Here is an 18,828-nt window from a genome sequence, read left to right on the forward strand (position 1 = left end):
ATCTAACTTATATTATTTGGAAGAAAGATTGCACTTCACCTATATGGCCCTAGACTTTCTGAACTGATGGTTTAAAGATAAATGTCAGTTTGCTATAACAAAGAAATTTATTTAGAAATTTTTTTAGAAATTTTATTTAGAAATTTATTTAGAAAATTTACAAAGAAATTTTCTAGAGCACATTTAGATACCAGGATTTTTCTTTACTTGAGATTTTATTCGGAGAAAAGATATTCTGTTTTAGGGAAATGTGTATAGGGATGTGAATACTGGGGAGTTTTCTAATTCTCTTTTTCCTTGATCCTACATTTTCAGGATTTACCGATGAACCATAATAATATGATTCAGAACCTTCTAGAAACAAACAACAATCTTCATCTCTTACCCCTCCTTCATTTTTTTAATGAAGCAGGAATTCAAGACCATGTAATTGAAGGTTTTATTATTGCCTGATATTCTAGAAAGATTTAAATTATGGTTATTTAGTACAGATGAAAATAAATGGAACATTAGGAAAGTTGTTGAATTAATCAAGGTCATATTGTGCTTTATAAATATTTTACCCAATACTTATTCTTTGATTTGTCATGTTTCTGATTCTCAAGCATCCTGGACATTATCTCTTCAGTCTCCCCAACTACTGAAATCATATCTTAGGTGACTTATGCATATCCCTTTTAAGTTCCTTTTACATATTCTAGAATTTAAATAACTTAGGAAGTCTGATTAACTCAAGAATGCCAACATGTTATTGAGTCATTAGTTAATATATGATCACTTCTATATTTACATGTGTATCTTCAAAAGGTAGCTTTTAATCATTTAAATTTTGTGCCAAAAGAATAATTGCAATTAAAGTTTAGACCCAGTGCCAGATTTTGGTTGATTGACAGAATCTTTTGTCTTTCTAAAATTTGAAATTATCTATTCTAACTTCCAGACAATTATGATTCGAATGACTACTACCAGTTGATATTACCTTCTACTGAGCACAAGAAAGGGAAAAATATATATTATTTTGTTTCGTATTCCGTCTCTTTTCCTCTATCATTTTTAGGGCTACCTGAGCAACTTAAAAGACCAACTAGGAACTAGAGGCCAAAATTCTTATTAGGGTCATAGTGCTGAACTCAAGAACCTGTCCTCAGCCAGCATTTCAGGATTTGTGTCTACTCTATTTCTTCCCAAGAAATTATATTTACAAATATAATTTGACTTTTGAATTAGACTTTTTCTTGATTCACAGGCTGTAACTCTTCCAACCATCTGGCCTAACTTAGAGCTAACAACAGGGAACCATTGAGAGCAGAAATAAAGCAAAGGAGGAAAGATGTATCTGTCTTCTCTATAGAACTAAAAAAGGAAGTGTCTGCAGATTTTCAGGAGCCCAGTCTCTGAATGCTCAGCCGGAAATGCCAGCTCCTTGTCTTCTTTGAAAACCAAGGTCTGTTTTAGTTCTGTGACCCTGTCATTTTAAGAACTTTAATTAGTATTGAATGCAGCCTGGCAGAATCCTTTATCTGTGAGGCCACATTAGTTCTATGATTCCTTTGCATCAGGGACTATAAATTAAGGACAATATCAAATTCAAGGTTCTTGTTGCAACTTCTAACTTTTCAAGGAAGTCATTAGCTAGATTAATATATTTTCTTAATTGCTATCTCTGTCTTTTTCTCTTAAACCATGTCTCTCAAAGTTTTTTTTTTTTTTTTTTTTTTTTTTTTTAATCTTGCCTGAATAGGGAAAGAATGTTTCTTTTCTAAAAATATTCATAATTTGTCTATGCTTAATTTAATTTACTTTAATAATGTACTCCTTCATGGTCCTTCTTAGCACTGTACTGTAACTCTGCCTCATTATTATGTTTGTGTTTCTTTAATAATGTTTTTAACTTAGCAAAATATCTTTTTGCAATCCACAGAGGATAGAACACAATACATTAAATAAATTTCATATTAATATTGCTGGAGAGCTCATCTATGGCCAAACAACATTTCACCCTAATCACAATGCTTATGGGAATGATTTGCAATACCGTATAAGATATAATTCTTTAACAATAGTCCAATAAAAGGATATAATTATATGGTTTCACAAATGTCTTTTCTCTCAATAAAAGCTTTATTTATGTGAACACTATGTCTTTTAAATGACTTACGAATAAAACATTTCTACCTTGACTTATGCATTAAAATAAGTAGTAGGGGGGTGGTGGTGCAAAAATCTATTTTTCAAAACATGACCCAGCCACCTAATGACTTGTTTAGCTGAGCATCAATCTTTGTAGCTGCCAGAACTTCTCTCTTTCCTTCAGATGAACTGGCACAATGCTTACTTGGCTCACACGTAGAAACAAATGTCCTCTTTCCTAGGGGAATGATTATTAGCATTTCTTCACGGTAATGTGGAGAGTACCTCTTATCTTAGAGACAGCTCTTTTTTCTCAGGAAAAAAAAAAAAAAAAATTCTGCTCTGCCCCCATCTGGGGAGTGATGAAAAAGAAAGGAAATTATTATCAGGAAAGAAATCATCCAAAAGTGTCCCTATATGTTTCAGTGAAAAAGACAGGTTGGATTCCAAGGGACAATTTAATTTTCAGCAAATGTGTTATAGTGTAGGATATTTCTTGGTGCTGTACATCGCTATTTAGCAAATATTTATATTGGATAACTCAGGAGCCTAGCCCTACCTTGTACAATCTTGAGCAGCAAAACTTTTTATCTCTGAGTCCCAACATGACCATATAAATATACTTCATTACCATCACCAACACCACATCAAATTTTATTCTTCCCGTGTTTCTTCATGAAACACATTTTAACATTTTCTCCAAGCTGCATTCCATCACCAAAGTAAATTTACTGATTTCCTAGATATTTATCTTTTAAAATTATAAAATTAATCCAGACTATAAAAACACGGAGATCAATACAGCATAAATCCTACTATAAAAAGGTAAAAATCTACTGAAAAAAATGTGTGAGTCCTTAAATAACACAAAGTGGTATTCAGCTTAAATTGTGTTTCATTCTGGCTTTGTCATTTACTAATTGTTTTATCTGAAAAGTTGTTTAAATTTGACAAAACTTAGTGCTTTTATCTGTGAAATAAGCATAATACAACTTAATTCTGTAGTGTTGTTTTGAAACTTAAAATACATATGGTAATTCTTGAAAAGTGTTTCACATAGTGCTTTGCAAATGATTACCACATGATAAAATGTTTCATGTGAAAAAAGAAAGGCTAAAATATAAGATTGCAATGATAGGGAAAAACACAGAGGCCAACATACATTTCCTGGAAGGTCTCAGGAAACACTATAAAAAGAGGATTACATTTTAGCTTAATCTTAAAGAGGAGCTGGAGAAAGGAGAATGAGATTCCAGGTAACAGGGCAAATGTTCTCAATAGAAATGAAGGAGAAAATCACGTGAAGTGTGAAGAAATGGCAAGTAATTCCGTGAAATTGTATAATAGTACCTGAGTGGACATTAACTGATCTGATTATAGATGAAAACAAGACGGCTGATTCCTAAATCCATATGCGCATTTCCAGTGAATGTCTAGAGGAAGAGACTTCATTTTGGTTTAATTCATCAGTAGTTCTAAATGATCATTGTAATCATAAGGTGAGAAAAAACTGAGGTGACAAAAACTGGGTGCCTTATTTGCAAGAGGGAAGCAAAGGACCTTTTAAGATCATGTTATATAAATAGAATGACCTCAGATGAATTGGCAGACTGTTTTAATTTTCTAAGGGAGTATTTATGAATAAATTTTCTGCAAATAGGGCCCCGTACTTGCTCTTGTCTGCAAATGTGTGGGTACAAACACCACTGCACTTCTGGCTTCCTCGCAATTACAGATACTTGATTTTTTCTCCTATATCTTTTTAGTACAATCACCTACATGGAGTTAGGGGTCATGTCATGGACAAATACCTTTACTTAGCTGAGATGATTATAAAGCTGAGATGATTATAAGGACACATCTTACAACCTTAATCTCACATTATTTCCTAGAAAGTTTAATGGGAATGTAACCCACTCTCACTGTAGCCATTCTAATTGACACAGTTGTCAGGATCACAGAGCACTGGCTTACTATTTTGCAAATAAGTGTGGACTTCTTGCAGAGGAGAATGCATGAAACTTGGAATCTTAAAATGTTGATGGTAAGCCTGTGTTGTCATCGTCTCCCTCTGAATCTCACGAAACGATTGAAACCTTAAGGATTCAGTTTCCTCAAATATTGTATGGGAAAACCACCTCAGCCTACATATCAGTGTGGTTGTAATAAATATCATAAGTATAAATGTGTTTAGAACATTTTAAAAACTCTACAATTTTATATTATGTTTTTATAATAGTATTATTATAAATATAATATTTCATTTTCAAATTGATCTCTTACTATGGTTGTCTAAATTTAGGATGTGGTCTTTAAAGTATATGAAGTTCTTGGGGAAGTGGGCTCGTTTAACCTCAAAGTCAATTCACACACTTTGAGCACTGATTCCTCAGAAGGTGTGTCAAAATAATCCAATGTTTCTTTTAGGTTAAAAAATGTTGAAATTCCTGAAAACATTAACCTGAGATTAAGGTAAAACAGATTTCATGATCCGGTTGTATTTAAGAAAATAACAAAGGTGAAATGAGACAATATGATCTCTAAAGTCTTCCTACTCCATAATGTAATTTAATTTGAGAAAGTTAGACCAAATGCAGAATCTACTTTTCTTTTCCTAATCATTCCATTCAATCAAACAAAGCAAAACAAATAAACAATACATATACACAAAAATACAGTACTCTTCCTTTTCCTATCAATGGGGAAATTGAACCCGTGCATTAAAAAACAAAAACAAAAATAAGATTTCTGTCTTGTCATGAATCCCATTAGCACCACTTCAAAATTGCCAAATTTGATGATCACCTTCTTGCCACTGGAAATATGCTGTAGGTTTTCCCTCCACTGCCCAAAAACTGGGTCATGGGCCAAGTTTCACCAAAGCTTTTGGCAGTGATGGCCTAGAACTGACTCAAACAGTTATAATTTTTTTAAGAAATCCAAACATGCATTATTTCTAACCCAATAATATCACTGGACACTTTCACTAGGGGTTGTTAGCTCATTATTACTTGTAGAAATGGTGAATAGTTTAAATTTCTTCAAAGCAAAGGAAGTCAGCTAAGATTTCAGTCCTATTGTCAGTCTGTCTGAAGAGATTTTTAGATTGGTAAAATTACCTCCAACAAGAAGCTACAAAATATAATCATTTCAGATCCGTTTTTGAATTATAAACTCAAAATGATTTCATAAATTTCTATAAAAGTGTTGCTTTAGGATGTTAGTACTTATGAAATTTCTGGGAGTTAAAACAAAAAAGCATGTTTTATGGGTGAGATAAAGAGCTTAGAGCTGGCTTAAAGTAACTCTTTTTTCACAACGATTTCAAATAAAGAGTATGAAGGTTGCAGGGGGAAAAGCTAACTAACTTGTATCATTCCCCAGATAGAAATTCATGTCTGCTTAAGTAAATGCCATCAACGATGGCAACTATCTTTAACTCCCTCCAAAAAATATGCCTGTGCCATCAACATAGACACCTATCTTTACCTCCCTCCATGTTTCAATAATTGTAGGATGCAAATATGTCCATATACTCATACACTGACATACACAATATATGTTTCCAACACAATGAATTAAAGCAAATTTTTAATTTACAGAAAAAATTAGAGTTAGGTTAGTTATAACCAGTGGTGCTCACATTTTTTGTGTTCTTTTTAATCAATTTCATAACTTCTCACAATTTCTGTTTTTTTCTTTCGTTCTTAAATAATGATAAACTTTCTAAGTTCTCTCTTACTTTGTTCACAGTGTTATTATCAGGGGTCAAATAATAAAACATATTTCTCAATTCTCCAGAGACTGAAATATGTTCTATACATGTTATTATGAAATCCATATGAAAGATTCTCCCTACTAATTGCAAATGACATTCTAAATGCAACTTGATTGAAATTTATTTTATCCCCCCAAGCACTTTTATGCTATTACTTTGCAAAAGAAACATGCTCCTGGTTTGCTTCCAGTTTACAATAGCATGTTCCCAGTTTGCAGTTCCACTTTGGACTTGCGTCTTCCTTGAAGGTTCGACTGCTTTTGATTTAGCCATCAGCTGCTAAGGAATATATTAGTAGTCTGGTATTTCCAGTAGTCTTTTACAGAAGCTCATTGCTTAATGTCAGCTGTTCTTTTTTTACATATGCAGTAAGAGGCAGATCCCTTATTGAGGGAGGAGATATCTCAAGCCTAGGGTATCTCCACTATTTCCTCATAGTGGAAAGCTCAGATCTGTATCTTACATATTTGTTTCTCTATTTCTTTTTTTAATATAGTTCTGAGCCCTTGGCAGGAAATGTTACTCAGCTGTTGATGAGTTGCAATTCCACATATCAAAATTACATCCTGAGGCAACTGTCAGTTAGTAGATTAGCCAGGGCCACAATTATATTGTGACATTTGACTAATTGTCATTCAGGCCTAAAAGACAAACATGCTGACTCTTAAGTTCCAGAGCTGAGCTTTTAAGAATGAGCTAATTGGAGGGGTTCTCTTCCTTCTCAGGAACCTCTTATTTAGCATCTTTAAATAATAGATGGAAGCATTTATCAATATTAAGATACATAATACAGTCACTTCCACTTAGCCTGATCCCTTAGTCATATTACATTTATCAATTGGATTAAAGCATTAAAACCTTATCAGCCTTCTTTCCTAATCAATAGTAATTATTTCAAGCAGATTTTAATGGATAATGAAATTATAATACCTCCAGAGATCAGCAACTTCTACAGACAATAAAAAATTAGAAAAAATAAATTAAACACAGGGTATACAAAAATAACCTGTCAAAAGCCCGATCTGAGGGAGGACTATAAAGAGCCTAAGGCAAAATTTTAAAACTTTTCTTATCATTGTTAACCTGATAGGTGCTTTGTGTTTTATTTTCACTTAGAACTCAGAAGTACAATTTTCTTGGTTATATTTCATATACATTTAGGTCTTCAAACTGAAAACTCCAGTTTAAACTTCAGTTCAGCAAATATTTCCCGGTTTGGGTACAATGGCTGCATAAGATAATAAAATGTATGTAAAAAAGAAAATTCAAGTCATAAGAGGTCTAAATTTGCAGACCTTTAAGATAAAGAAGAAAAGTCATAATATAGAATTGAAAAAGCAGTATAGTCTTAACCATCAAAAGTCAATACAACATAAAGAATAAATTGGTTATCTATTGCTGCATTCTAAATTCTGACATATGTATCTTCTCAAAACAACCTTAATTATCTTACAGGTTTTCTGGGTTAGGGATCCTGTCATGTCTTCTTTGGGTTGTCTGGCTCAAGGTCTCCCATAAGGTTGCAATCAAGGTGTCAGCTGGGGCTGCAGTCATTCTGCAAGTTCCAGTGGGGGAAGATCCACCTCTAACTTAATTCACAAGGTGTTTGATGTGATTGCATTCCTTGTGGGCTGTCAGAATTAGAGCCTCAGGCTGTCCTCAGTTTCTTGTCACATGTGGCCTCTCCATTGGGTAGCTCACAACATGGCAGCTTGCTTTATCAAAGCAAGTGAGCATGAAGGTGAGAGACAGAGAGAGTGAAGGGGATGTGGGGAGAAAGAGAGGAGAAAGAGAGAATGAGATAGTGTAAGATGGCAAGGGAAGGATTTCAAAAAAGGAGGAAGTCATAGATCTAATCTTGAAAGTGACATTCTATTATTTTTGCCACATTCTATTTGTTAGAAGCAAATCAGTAGGTCTGGCTCACACTCAAGGAGAGAGGACTGCACAAGTAGAGGATTACTGAGATTATTTAAGAACTTGGATTCTTTTAGAAGGCTTCATACAACAATGAAAAATTATTGTTTTGTTTACCTTAGCCCCCAAGATACAGGCATTTTTCATGCTAGAATGGAGGCCCATACCAACAAATTATCAACTTTTCTTCTGGTGACTGACTTTAACACATAGTATATAAAGATATATTTATAATATATATAGGATTTTTCTATTTTATATATAAAGATATTTATATATAAATTTTTATTTATAAAATATATTTTAAAATATAAAAATCTTATATATATTCTATATAAAGATTTATAGATTTATATGTGTGTGTGTAGTGTGTATATAAGACTGTCCATTCTTACACTGGGTAAAGCAGCAAAATTGAATATTCAATTTACAGTAACATTTAATATATTTGGCATATCATGTCTCTTAAAATGACCTCTCAATATTTAATTACCTATGAAAGCATACACTCCGTAGTTTCTTACTATGACTGAAATCTGTGACTTGTCACTATCAGCTACGACATTACACCTGAGTCGGAGTGCATGCAGGAATTTTGTTTATTAACAAGTAAAAACTCCAAATCATTCTTATGCAGAAAGTTCCTGCAGTGTACTTTTAGAAATGTCCATGCTTTGTGTTTACTTGACATTTTTTAACAAACAAAATAAATGAAACTTGAGAGCATAACTGAAAGTACATATTCAAGTTCTTCAGCTAGTTAGTCATAGACCTTAGCCTAGAATCAACTCATTTGACTCCCAATTTAGTGCTTGTTAAAAAACTGTATATTATACTAATATGTTATGAGCCATAGAGTACAACTAAAAGACTATTTGGTATAGGACATCTGCTAATTTTTCTTCTCACTCCCTTCATTCATTGAGTGCATGAATGAGCAAGATTGACATGGATAAGCTTTAGATAAATGAATTCAATATATTTTAAGAACTCTTGAACATTTTAGAAAAGCATGTGTTTAAAAGAAACATACCATAACTGCAAGTTGTCACAGGTAGCAACTAAGGTTGGTGTCACAGGTAGTAAATGTATTTGCCAAGATAGTCATTAGTGAAGAAAGGTGAATTTATTAGAGATGGTGTTAAAATATGTTGCAAGGATGCAATGGGCAGCACAGCAGAGACAGGCCTGTCTACAAAGAGGCAGGGGCTGGAGGGAAATTTTATAGGTTCATGCTAGAGGGGACTACATGAAGAACAAGGTCTTGCTGCTGGAACCACCATGGAATGAGGTCATTGTGTCCCCAGGTTGTTTGTGATGAGCTGTGTCTCAGAACAGTTGTTCATTTTTCTCCTCACTTGGGATCTTCCTCATCCTGGAGCTCCTTCCTCATTGTTGCTTTCTCATAAGGACACTGCAGTACCCTTACACAGAACAATGGCAAATCTTTGGTATTGGGGCAGAGGTCTCATCTTCCAACTACTTCCTGCTGGTCTGTGGCATAGAGTTGACCCTACGTGTGGTTGTTGGTCTGTCAGTAGACTCTGTGGTCATTGTCCCAGATTGTGGGGCCTAAGATATTGGATCTTGCTGGAGGAAGGGACTCATTAGAAAAGGGGTGCATATCAAGTGAAACTGATATCCAGCTGAATCCAGGGGAGACTTGTAAATGGAGCAGAAATCATTAGGGAGAGACTGATATTGTGTTAATAGCATCATTTGAAGGTGAAAATACTGAATTCTGGAAGATAAAAGATCATTTCTTAAGCCAGTTACTGAAAAGGCAAAGAAAAACCTTCTGCAGTGTGACTGTTTTTCCTTAATGGAAGCCCATTTAGATAACCTGGAAGTTAAACTTGATGAAGAAGTATTTGAATTTAATTAGACACAGGAAGATTGTGTATGGGGTTATGAATATAGGAGAGGAATACATGACTCTTAAGAACAGGATGAGAAGGACTTTTGTTTTTGTTTTTGTTTGTTTGATTTACAATGAGAATTTAGACATATTAAGAAAAGTCAAGGTTACAAAATTATGTTAGAGGAAAACATTGCTTAATTTTTTGACCTTCAAGATGAAACATTTTAGCATTATGCCATAGTAATAATTAGAACTAGAAAAGAAAGTTATAGGAACTGACAAAAACTGAATGGGAGAGTTGTTATCTCAAACATGCTACAGGGAAGAAAAAGCAGGAAGCAGTGACACACTATAAAAATTTAAATTTCTGAGATATGATACTGAGAAGTTTGTTGCTGTTGTTATTTGTTTTAGAGACAGAGTTTTGCTCTGTTGTCCAAGCTGCATTACAGTGGTACAAACTCATCTCTCTGCAAACTTCACCTCCCAGATTCAAGTGATTTTCCTGCCTCAGCCTTCCAAGTAGCTGAGATTGTGGAGGTATGCAACCACATCCAGCTGATTTTTGTATTTTTAGTAGTGATAGGGTTTCACCATGTTTTCAATGCTGGTCTTGAACGCCTAGCCTCATGTCATCTGCCCACCTCGACCTCCCAAGTGCTGGGATGACAGGCGTTAGCCACCAGGCCTGGTCTCTGAAAAGTTTATAAAAAAAAACATTAAAAGTAAAACTTCTTGCAATTTTATTAAGATCACATTAATACCCTAAGAAAACATTTCTTAACACAGGGGACCAATGTTTGAAAGACTGTCCCAAATAATTCCCTTTCAATTATAACCAACTTAATCACATACAAAATTCGTTTTAGAAATTCCCCTTCATGAATATTTTCATGACTTATACAGACCATCTGCATCATTCTTGGACTTTCTTTCTTGTCCTAAACATCCCTCTTTCTTTCTGTTTTCTTTTTTTTTTTTTTTTTTTCCTTTTTTCTTAATGGAGTCTTGCTCTGTTGCCCAGGCTGGAGTGCAGTCATGTGATCTTGGCTCACTGCAAGCTCTGCCTCCCAGGTTCACACCATTCTCCTGCCTCAGCCTCCTGAGTAGCTGGGACTACAGGTCCCTGCCACCACACCCAGCTAATTTTTTGTATTTTTTTGTATTTTTTTTTAGTAGAGATGGATTTTCACCATGTTAGCCAGGATGGACTCGATTTCCTGACCTTGTGATCCACCCACCTCGGCCTTCCTAAGTGCTGGGATTACAGGTGTGAGCCACTGTGCCTGGCCTAAACATCCCTCTTTCTTAAATAACCAGTAATTTCATTTTAGGACAGGAATTTACGATACAAGATCCTCATATACAAATCTCTTTCTTTATATTCTTCTTTACCAAAACCATCTCTTGAACTTTATAACCTTTTTTATGTCTCTGTTATATCCTGGTTCTTTTCACCTTATTTCATACATAATCTTTAAATATCCTTTGAATTAAACAACAAAAAAAAAATTCCTTCTGTTAGGAAGTTAAGGTTTATACTGAATGTTGCTGTGTGAGCTCTGTGAAGGGTATACAAATGAGGAGATTATCTACATACTGCAGATGTTGCCCCTCTTGAAGAGATTACTGGGTTAGATTTCTTGCTAGGGCTTTTCTGAATAAGTGTGGGCTATTTTAAACCCCTGAGTTAGGACAAGCTAGGGTGAAGTTATTAGTTAGAGATTTAGGTAGTTTTCCTGGAAGAAATAAGGTAATTAGAGGGAAAGATGAATTCTGAGACTGAGTACATATTCAACATGAACCTGTCTTGAAACGTATATTTTTGCCCCAAAGTGATGTGAGGTATTTAGACATTACTAGGGACTTTTGGGAGAATGGTAATTGGTCCCTTAGGTAATATAAAGAAGTGTGAATTTTTCTTTTGGAGGGAGGATGCACCATACGTTCCATTTATTCAACAAGATTTGGAAGAGAGTTGCTCAGAAAAGGAGATTAGTACAGAATCACTCTAAGTCATATATTTAGCCAAAATAATAACTTCAAAATTTTTAAAATACAAAAATATTTACTAGCTAATAGAGGGGAGACCAAACTTTCCAAACAAGATGCAATAGACAGCATGAGGCTGAGTCTGTCACCTCTCCTCTCCTTTTTCTGTTATTTACTGAAAGGTAAAAAAAAAAAAATATTATTTTTTAATATTACACAAAAATCTTATTTAAAAGAAACAACCAAATTTCACCTTTGTATTAGTGTATTGTTAATGTTAAATCAAATTCTTAATAAAACCTTATAAACAAATGTATCCAATCTTCCCCCTAACCCAACCTCTATTTTAAATTCAAGGGTACATGCCAGGATGTGCAGGTTGGTTACATAGGTAAACGTGTGCCATGGTGGTTTGCTCTACAGATCATCCTATCACAAAGGTATTAAGACCAGCATCTATTAACTGTTCTTTCTGATAGTCTCCCTCCCAACCCTACCCCCTTCCATAGGCCCCAGTGTGTGTTGTTTTCCCACATGTGTCCATGTGTTCTCATCATTCAGCTCCTACTTACAAGTGAGAACATTCAGTGTTTGGTTTTGTGTTTCTGCATTAGTTTCCTGAGGATAACGGCTTCCAACTCCATTCATGTGCCTGCAAAGAACATGATCTTGTTCCTTTTAATGACAGCATAGTATTACATTTAGTATATGTACCATGTTTCTTTATCCAGTTTATCACTTATGAACCTTTAGGTTGATTCCTTGTCTTTACTATTGTGCTATTGTGAATAGTGCTTCAGTGAACATATGCATGCATATATGTTTGTAATAAAATAATTTATATTTCTTTGGGTACATACCCAGTGGGACTGCAGGGTCTAATCATATAGGTCTTTGAGGAATCACCACACTGTCTTCCACAATGGTTGAACTAATTTACACTCCTACCAACAGTGTAAAAGTGTTTCTTTTTTTTTTTTCGCTAACCTCACTAGTATCTGTTGCTTTTGACTTTTATTTTGAATGGTGAGAGATGGTATCTCATTGTGGTTTTGATTTGCTATTTTTAATCATTAGTAATGTTGAGCTTTTTTCATATGCTTGTTGGCCACATGTATGTCTTCTTTTGAAAAGTGTCTGTTTGTGTTCTTTTCTCACTTTTTAATCTGGTTCTTTGTTTATTTTTTTCTTCTAAATGTGTCTAAGCTCCTTGTGGACTCACATATTAGTCCTTTGTAAAATGGATAGTTTGTAAAATTTTTCTCCTATTCTGTAGGTTGTCTGTTCATGCTGATGATAGTTTCTTCTGCTGTGCAGACCTCTTAGGTTTAATTAAATCCCATTTGTCAATTTTTGATTTTGTTGCAATTGCTTTTGGTGTTTCCATCATAAAATCTTTGCTCATGACTGTGTCCTGAATGGTATTGCTTAGGTTTTCTTCCAGGGTTTTAAAGTTTAGTTTTTACATTTATGTATTTCCTCTATCTTGAGTTAATTTTTATAAGGTCTAAGGAAGCAGTCCAGTTTCAATTTTCTGCAAATGGCAAGCCAGTTCTCCCAGCACCATTTATTAAATAGGGAATCCTTTTCCCATTGCTTTTTTTTTTTTTTTTTGGTCTGGTTTGTCAAAGACCAGCTGGTTGTAGGTGTATGTTGTTATTTCTGATTTCTCTACTCTAGTCAATTGGTTTATGTGTCTGTTTTATTTTGTGTGTGTGTGTGTGTTTTGTTGTTGTTGTTGTTTTTTACCAGTACCATGCTGTTTTGGTTAACATAGATTTGTAGTATGGTTGAGGTCAGGCAGCATGATGCCTCCAGCTTTGTTCTTTTTGATTAGGATTGTCTTGGCTCTATGGGCTCTTTTGTGATTCCAAATGAATTTTAAAATACTTTATTCTAATTATATGAAAAATATCAATGGTAGTTTAATGGGAATAACATTGAATCCATAAATTACTTTGGGCAGTGTGGCCATTTTCACAATATTGATTCTTCCCATCCATGAGCATGGAATGTTTTTCCATTTGTTGTGTCCTCTCTGATATCCTTGAACAGTGGTTTGTAGCTCTCCTTGAAGAGGTCCTTAACTTCCCTTGTTAGCTGTATTCCTAGGTATTTTATGTTTTGTGTAGTAATTGTGAAAGGGAGTTTATTCATAATTTGGCTCTCTGCTTGCCGTTTGTGAGTGTACAGGTGTGCTAGCTATTTTTGCACATTGATTTTACATAGTAAGATTGTGCTGAAGTTGCTTATCAGCTTGAAAAGCTTTTGGGTTGAGATGATGGGTTTTCAAGACATAGGATCATGTCATCAGCAAAGAAAGATAGTTTGACTTCCTCTCTTTCTATTTGGATAACTTTTATTTCTTTCTCTTGCCTGACTAGAACTTCCAATATTATGTTGAATAGGAGTGGTGAAACAGGGAATCCTTGTCTTGTTCTGATTTTCAAGGGGAATGTTTACAGCTTTTGCCCATTCAGTATGACATTGGCTGTGTTTTGGCATATAAGGCTCTTATTATTTTGAGATATGTTCTGTCAATACATAGTTAATTGAGAGATTTTTAACATAAAGGAATGCTGAATTTTATTGAAGGCCTTTAATGTGACTATTGAGATAATCATACGGATTTTGTCTTTAGTTCTGTTTATGTGATGAATTACATTTATTGAGTTGTGTATGTCAAACCACCCTTGCATCCAAGGGATGAAGCCAGCTTGATTGTGGTAAATAAGCTTTTTGATTTGCTGCTAGTTATGGTTTGCCAGTATTTTATTGAGGATTTTGGCATTGACATTTATCAGGTATATTGTCCTGAAGTTTTGTTTTCGGTTTTATCACTGCCAAGTTTAGATATTAGGAGGATTCTGGCCTCATAGAATGAGTTAGAGATGAATCCCTCCTTTTCAGTAATTTGAAATAGTTTCACTAGAATGATACTAGCTCTTCTTTGTACCTCAGCTGTGAATCTGTCTGGCCATGGCTTTTTGCTGTTGTTGTTGCTGTTGTTGTTGATAGGCTATTTATTACTGCCTAAATTTTAGAACTCATTATTGGTCTAGTCAGGGGTTCAAGTTCTTCCTCATTCAGTCTTTGGAGGGTGTATGTGTCCAGGAATTTATCCATTTCTTCTGCTTTATGTACACAAAGGTGTTTCTAATATTCTCTGATGGTTGCATTCCTGTGAGGTCAGTGGTAATATCCCCCTTGTCATTTCTGTTTGTATAACACAAACAGAATTTTCTCTCTTTTCTTATTTATTAGTCTAACTTCCAGTCTATCTATTTTATTAATTTTTTTTCAAATAAAACAGCTCCTGGATTCACTGATTTTCTTGAAGGAGTTTTTGTGCCTCTTTTTTCTTCAGTTCTGTTCTGATCTTGGTTAATTTTGTCTTCTGCTAGCTTTGGAGTTTGTTTGTTCTTGGTTCTCTAATTATTTTAGTTGTGATGCTAGGTTGTTAATTTGAGATTTTGCTAGCTTTTTGATGTGAACATTTTAGTGCTATAAATTTCCCTTCTAACACTGCTTTAGCTGCATCCCAAAAATCCTGGTATGTTGTCTCTTCTCATTAGTTTCAAAGAACTTCTTGATTTCTGTCTTAATTTCATTATTCACTCAGGGGTCATTCAGGAGCAGGTTGTTCAATTTTCATGTAGTTTTGTGGTTCTGAGTGAATTTCTTAATCTTGAGTTTTAATTTAATTGTGCTGTAGTCTGAGAGACTGTTATAATTTCAGCTCTTTTGAATTTGCTGAGGAGTGTTTTACTTCCAATTATGTTATCAATTTTAGAGTAAGTTCCTTGTAGTGATTAGTAGAATGCATACTTTTTAAATTTATTGAGTGAAAAGTTCTGTATATGTCTATCAGGTCTGTTGGATCCCAACTGAGTTCACATCCTGAATATCCTTGTTAATTTTCTGTTTCAATGATCTGTCTAATATTGTCAGTAGAGTGTTACAGTCTCCCACTATCCACTACTCTTGTGTGGGAGTCTAAGTCTCTTTATAGTCCTCTAAGAACTTGCTTTATGAATCTGTGTGCTCCTGTATTGGTATATATTATATTAATAATATTATAAAAATTAGTATTTAATTTATACAATTTATATAATAAATTAAAAATAATTAATATAAATATATATTATAAATATTTAAGATATTAAGTTCTTCTTGTCAAATTGAAATCTTTATCATGATGCAAGGCCTTTCATTGTATTTTTTTGATCTTTGTTGGTTTAAAGTCGGTTTTGTCAGAAACTATAATTGCTACAGTTTTCTGTTTTTTTCTGTTTTCCATTTGCTTGGTAAATTTTCCTCCTTTTTTTTCTATTTTCCATTTGCTTGGTAAATTTTCCTCCTTTTTTTTTTTTTTTTCAAGCCTATGTGAGTCTTTGCATGTGATATGGGTCTCTTGAAGACAGTATACCAATGGGTCTTGGCTCTTTATCCAGCTTGCTATTTTGTGTATTTTAATTGGGGCATTTAGCCCATTTGCATTTAAGGTTAGTATTGTTATGTGTGAATTTGATCCCATCATCATGATACTAGCTGGTATCTTGCAGATTTGTTTATGTGGTTGCTTCACAGTTCTGTATACTGCAGTGTCTGTTTGCAGTGACTGGTAACTTTTTTTCTTTCCATATTTAGTGCTTCCTTCAGGAGCTCTTGCAAAGAAGCACCAAATTTGGGGAAAAGGGGTGATGAATCCCTCAGCATTTGCTTGTCTCAAATGGATCATATTTCTCCTTTGCTTATGAAGCTTAGTTTGGCTGGATATGAAATTATAGGTTGAAATTCTTTTCTTTAAGTATGTTGAATATTGGCCCCCAATCTCGTCTGGATCATAGGGTTTCCACTGAGATGTCTGCTGTTAGCCTGATGGGCTTCTTTTTGTAGGTGACCTGGCTTTTCTCCCTGGCTACTCTTAAAAGTTTTGCCATCATTTCATCCTTGGAGAATGTGATTCTTATGCTATTTTGGGTTGATCTGCTCACAGAAAGTCTTACTGGGTTTCTCTGAATTTTTCTGAATTTGAATGTTGGCCTGTCTTGTTAGGTTGGGGAAGTTCTCCTGACTCATATCCTGAGGTATGTTTTCCAACTTCATTCCATTTTCCCTGTCACTTTCAAGTATCCCAGTCAATCATAGGTTTGCTCTTTTTACATAATCTCATATTTCTTAGAGGTTTTATTCATCACTTCTTTTTCTCCCTCTATTCTTGTCCGCCTGTCTTATTTCAGAATGATAGTCTTCAAGCTGTGAGATTCTTTCCTTTGCTTGGCATACTGTGCTACTGATACTTGTGACTGCATTGTGAAGTTCTTGTATTGTGTTTTTTAGCTCCATCAAGTCAATTTTGTTTCTCTCTAAAGTGTCTATTCTGGCTATCAGCTTCTGTATTGTTATATCGTAATTCTTAGCTTCTTTGCATTGGGTTACAACATGACCCTTTAGCTCAGCGAAGTTTGTTATCACCCAGCTACTCAAGTACAGTCCTATAAATTTAGCCATTTCAGCCTCAGCCCAGTTCTGTGCCTTTGCTGGAGAGGTGATGCAGTCATATGGAAGAGAAGAGGCACTCTGGCCTTTTGAGTTTTCAGCATTTTTGCATTGATTCTTTCTCATCTTTGTGGGCTTATTTACCTTTAATCTTTGAGGCTGCTAACCTTTAAATAGTGTTTTTGTGGGGCCTTTTTGTTGATGTTTTGGTTTGTTTTTCTTTTAACAGTCAGGCCACTCTTCTGTAGGGTGGCTGCAGTTTGCTGGGGGTCCACTCCAGACCTTACTTGCCTTGGGTTTTTCCATGATTGGTGGTATCAACGGTGAAGACTGTAAAACAGCAAAGATAGAAGCCTGCTTCTTCCTCTGGAAGCTCCATCCCAAGGGAGTAGTGACCTGTGACCAGCCCAAACGTCCTCTGGCAGGTGTCTGTAGACACCTGTTGGAGGTCTCACCCAGTCAGGAGGAATGGGATCAGAGAGCCACTGAAAGAAGTAGTCTAGCTGCTTTTTGGTAGAGAAGCTGTTCTGCATTGAGGGAACCCCTCCTCCTCCCAAATGCCTGGACTCTCCAGAGCCAACAGGCTAGAATGGCCGAGTCAAATGAACTGCAGAGATGGCATCTGCTCCTCCCGGCTGGGGGCTTCAACTCAGGGAGAGATAGTAGTTCTGTTCATATAACCCTAACTGGAGTGGCTGAAATTCCACAGGAAGGCCCCATCTAGTGAAGAGGAATGGATTAGGGTCCCAATTAAAGAAGCAGTCTAGTCACAATCTTGTACAGCAGCTGTGCTGTGTTGTGGGAGACTCCACTTTGTCTGGACTGCCTGGATTCTCCAGAGCAAGCAGGCTAGAACAGCTGAGTCCACTGAACCGCAGAGATGGCAGCTGCCCTACCTCCCAGAACGCGGTCCTGTCGCAGGCAGTCTCCAGCCTTTTGCAGCTGGCTGGCTGGAATTCCAAGTGAGTGGGTCTTAACTTGTGAGATGCCAGAAATGGGGCCTGCAGAATGAGGCTGCCTGGCTTCCCAGATTCAAACCCCTTCCTAGGGGAAAGTACAAATGGATCTCCTGCCTTGCCAGGGTTCCCTGGGCTGGAGTATGTAAAACTCCTGGGTCTCTGGGTGTACCTTTGCAGTTGTGCTGCCAAGATTCCACACAGCTCTGTGTATTGGCCTCAGGGCCCCGGTGGCATGGCCTCGGGAGGGGATCTCCTGATACGCAGGTTGCAAAGATCTGTCGGAGAAGCGTAGTATCCCACGTGGCGGGTCACACAATCAGTCGCCGCTTCCCTTGGCTTGTGGTGGGCGTTCCTTTGGCTCCATGCGGATCCCTGGTTGGCCATCAACCCACCCTGCTTTTCTTCCTTCTTCATGGGTCGAGTTGTCCACCTAGTCCGTCCCAAGGCGAGAACCTGGATGTTTCCGTTGAAGGTGCTGAATTCACTCGCAATTTTTACTTCGCTCTGTGAGAGCCCATGACCCCAGCTGCTTCTAATCAGCTATCTTGACCCCTCCATCCTGTTATTAAAATTTAACTCAGTCTGTCCAATCTTTTTTTTTTTTTTTTTTTTTTTTTTGGAGCGGGGTCCCTCCTTTCCCCCCGGCTGGAGTGCAGTGGCCGGATCTCAGCTCACTGCAAGCTCTGCCT

Source organism: Papio anubis, chromosome 14 (assembly GCF_008728515.1).
Source record: "Papio anubis isolate 15944 chromosome 14, Panubis1.0, whole genome shotgun sequence".
Taxonomy (NCBI): domain Eukaryota; kingdom Metazoa; phylum Chordata; class Mammalia; order Primates; family Cercopithecidae; genus Papio; species Papio anubis.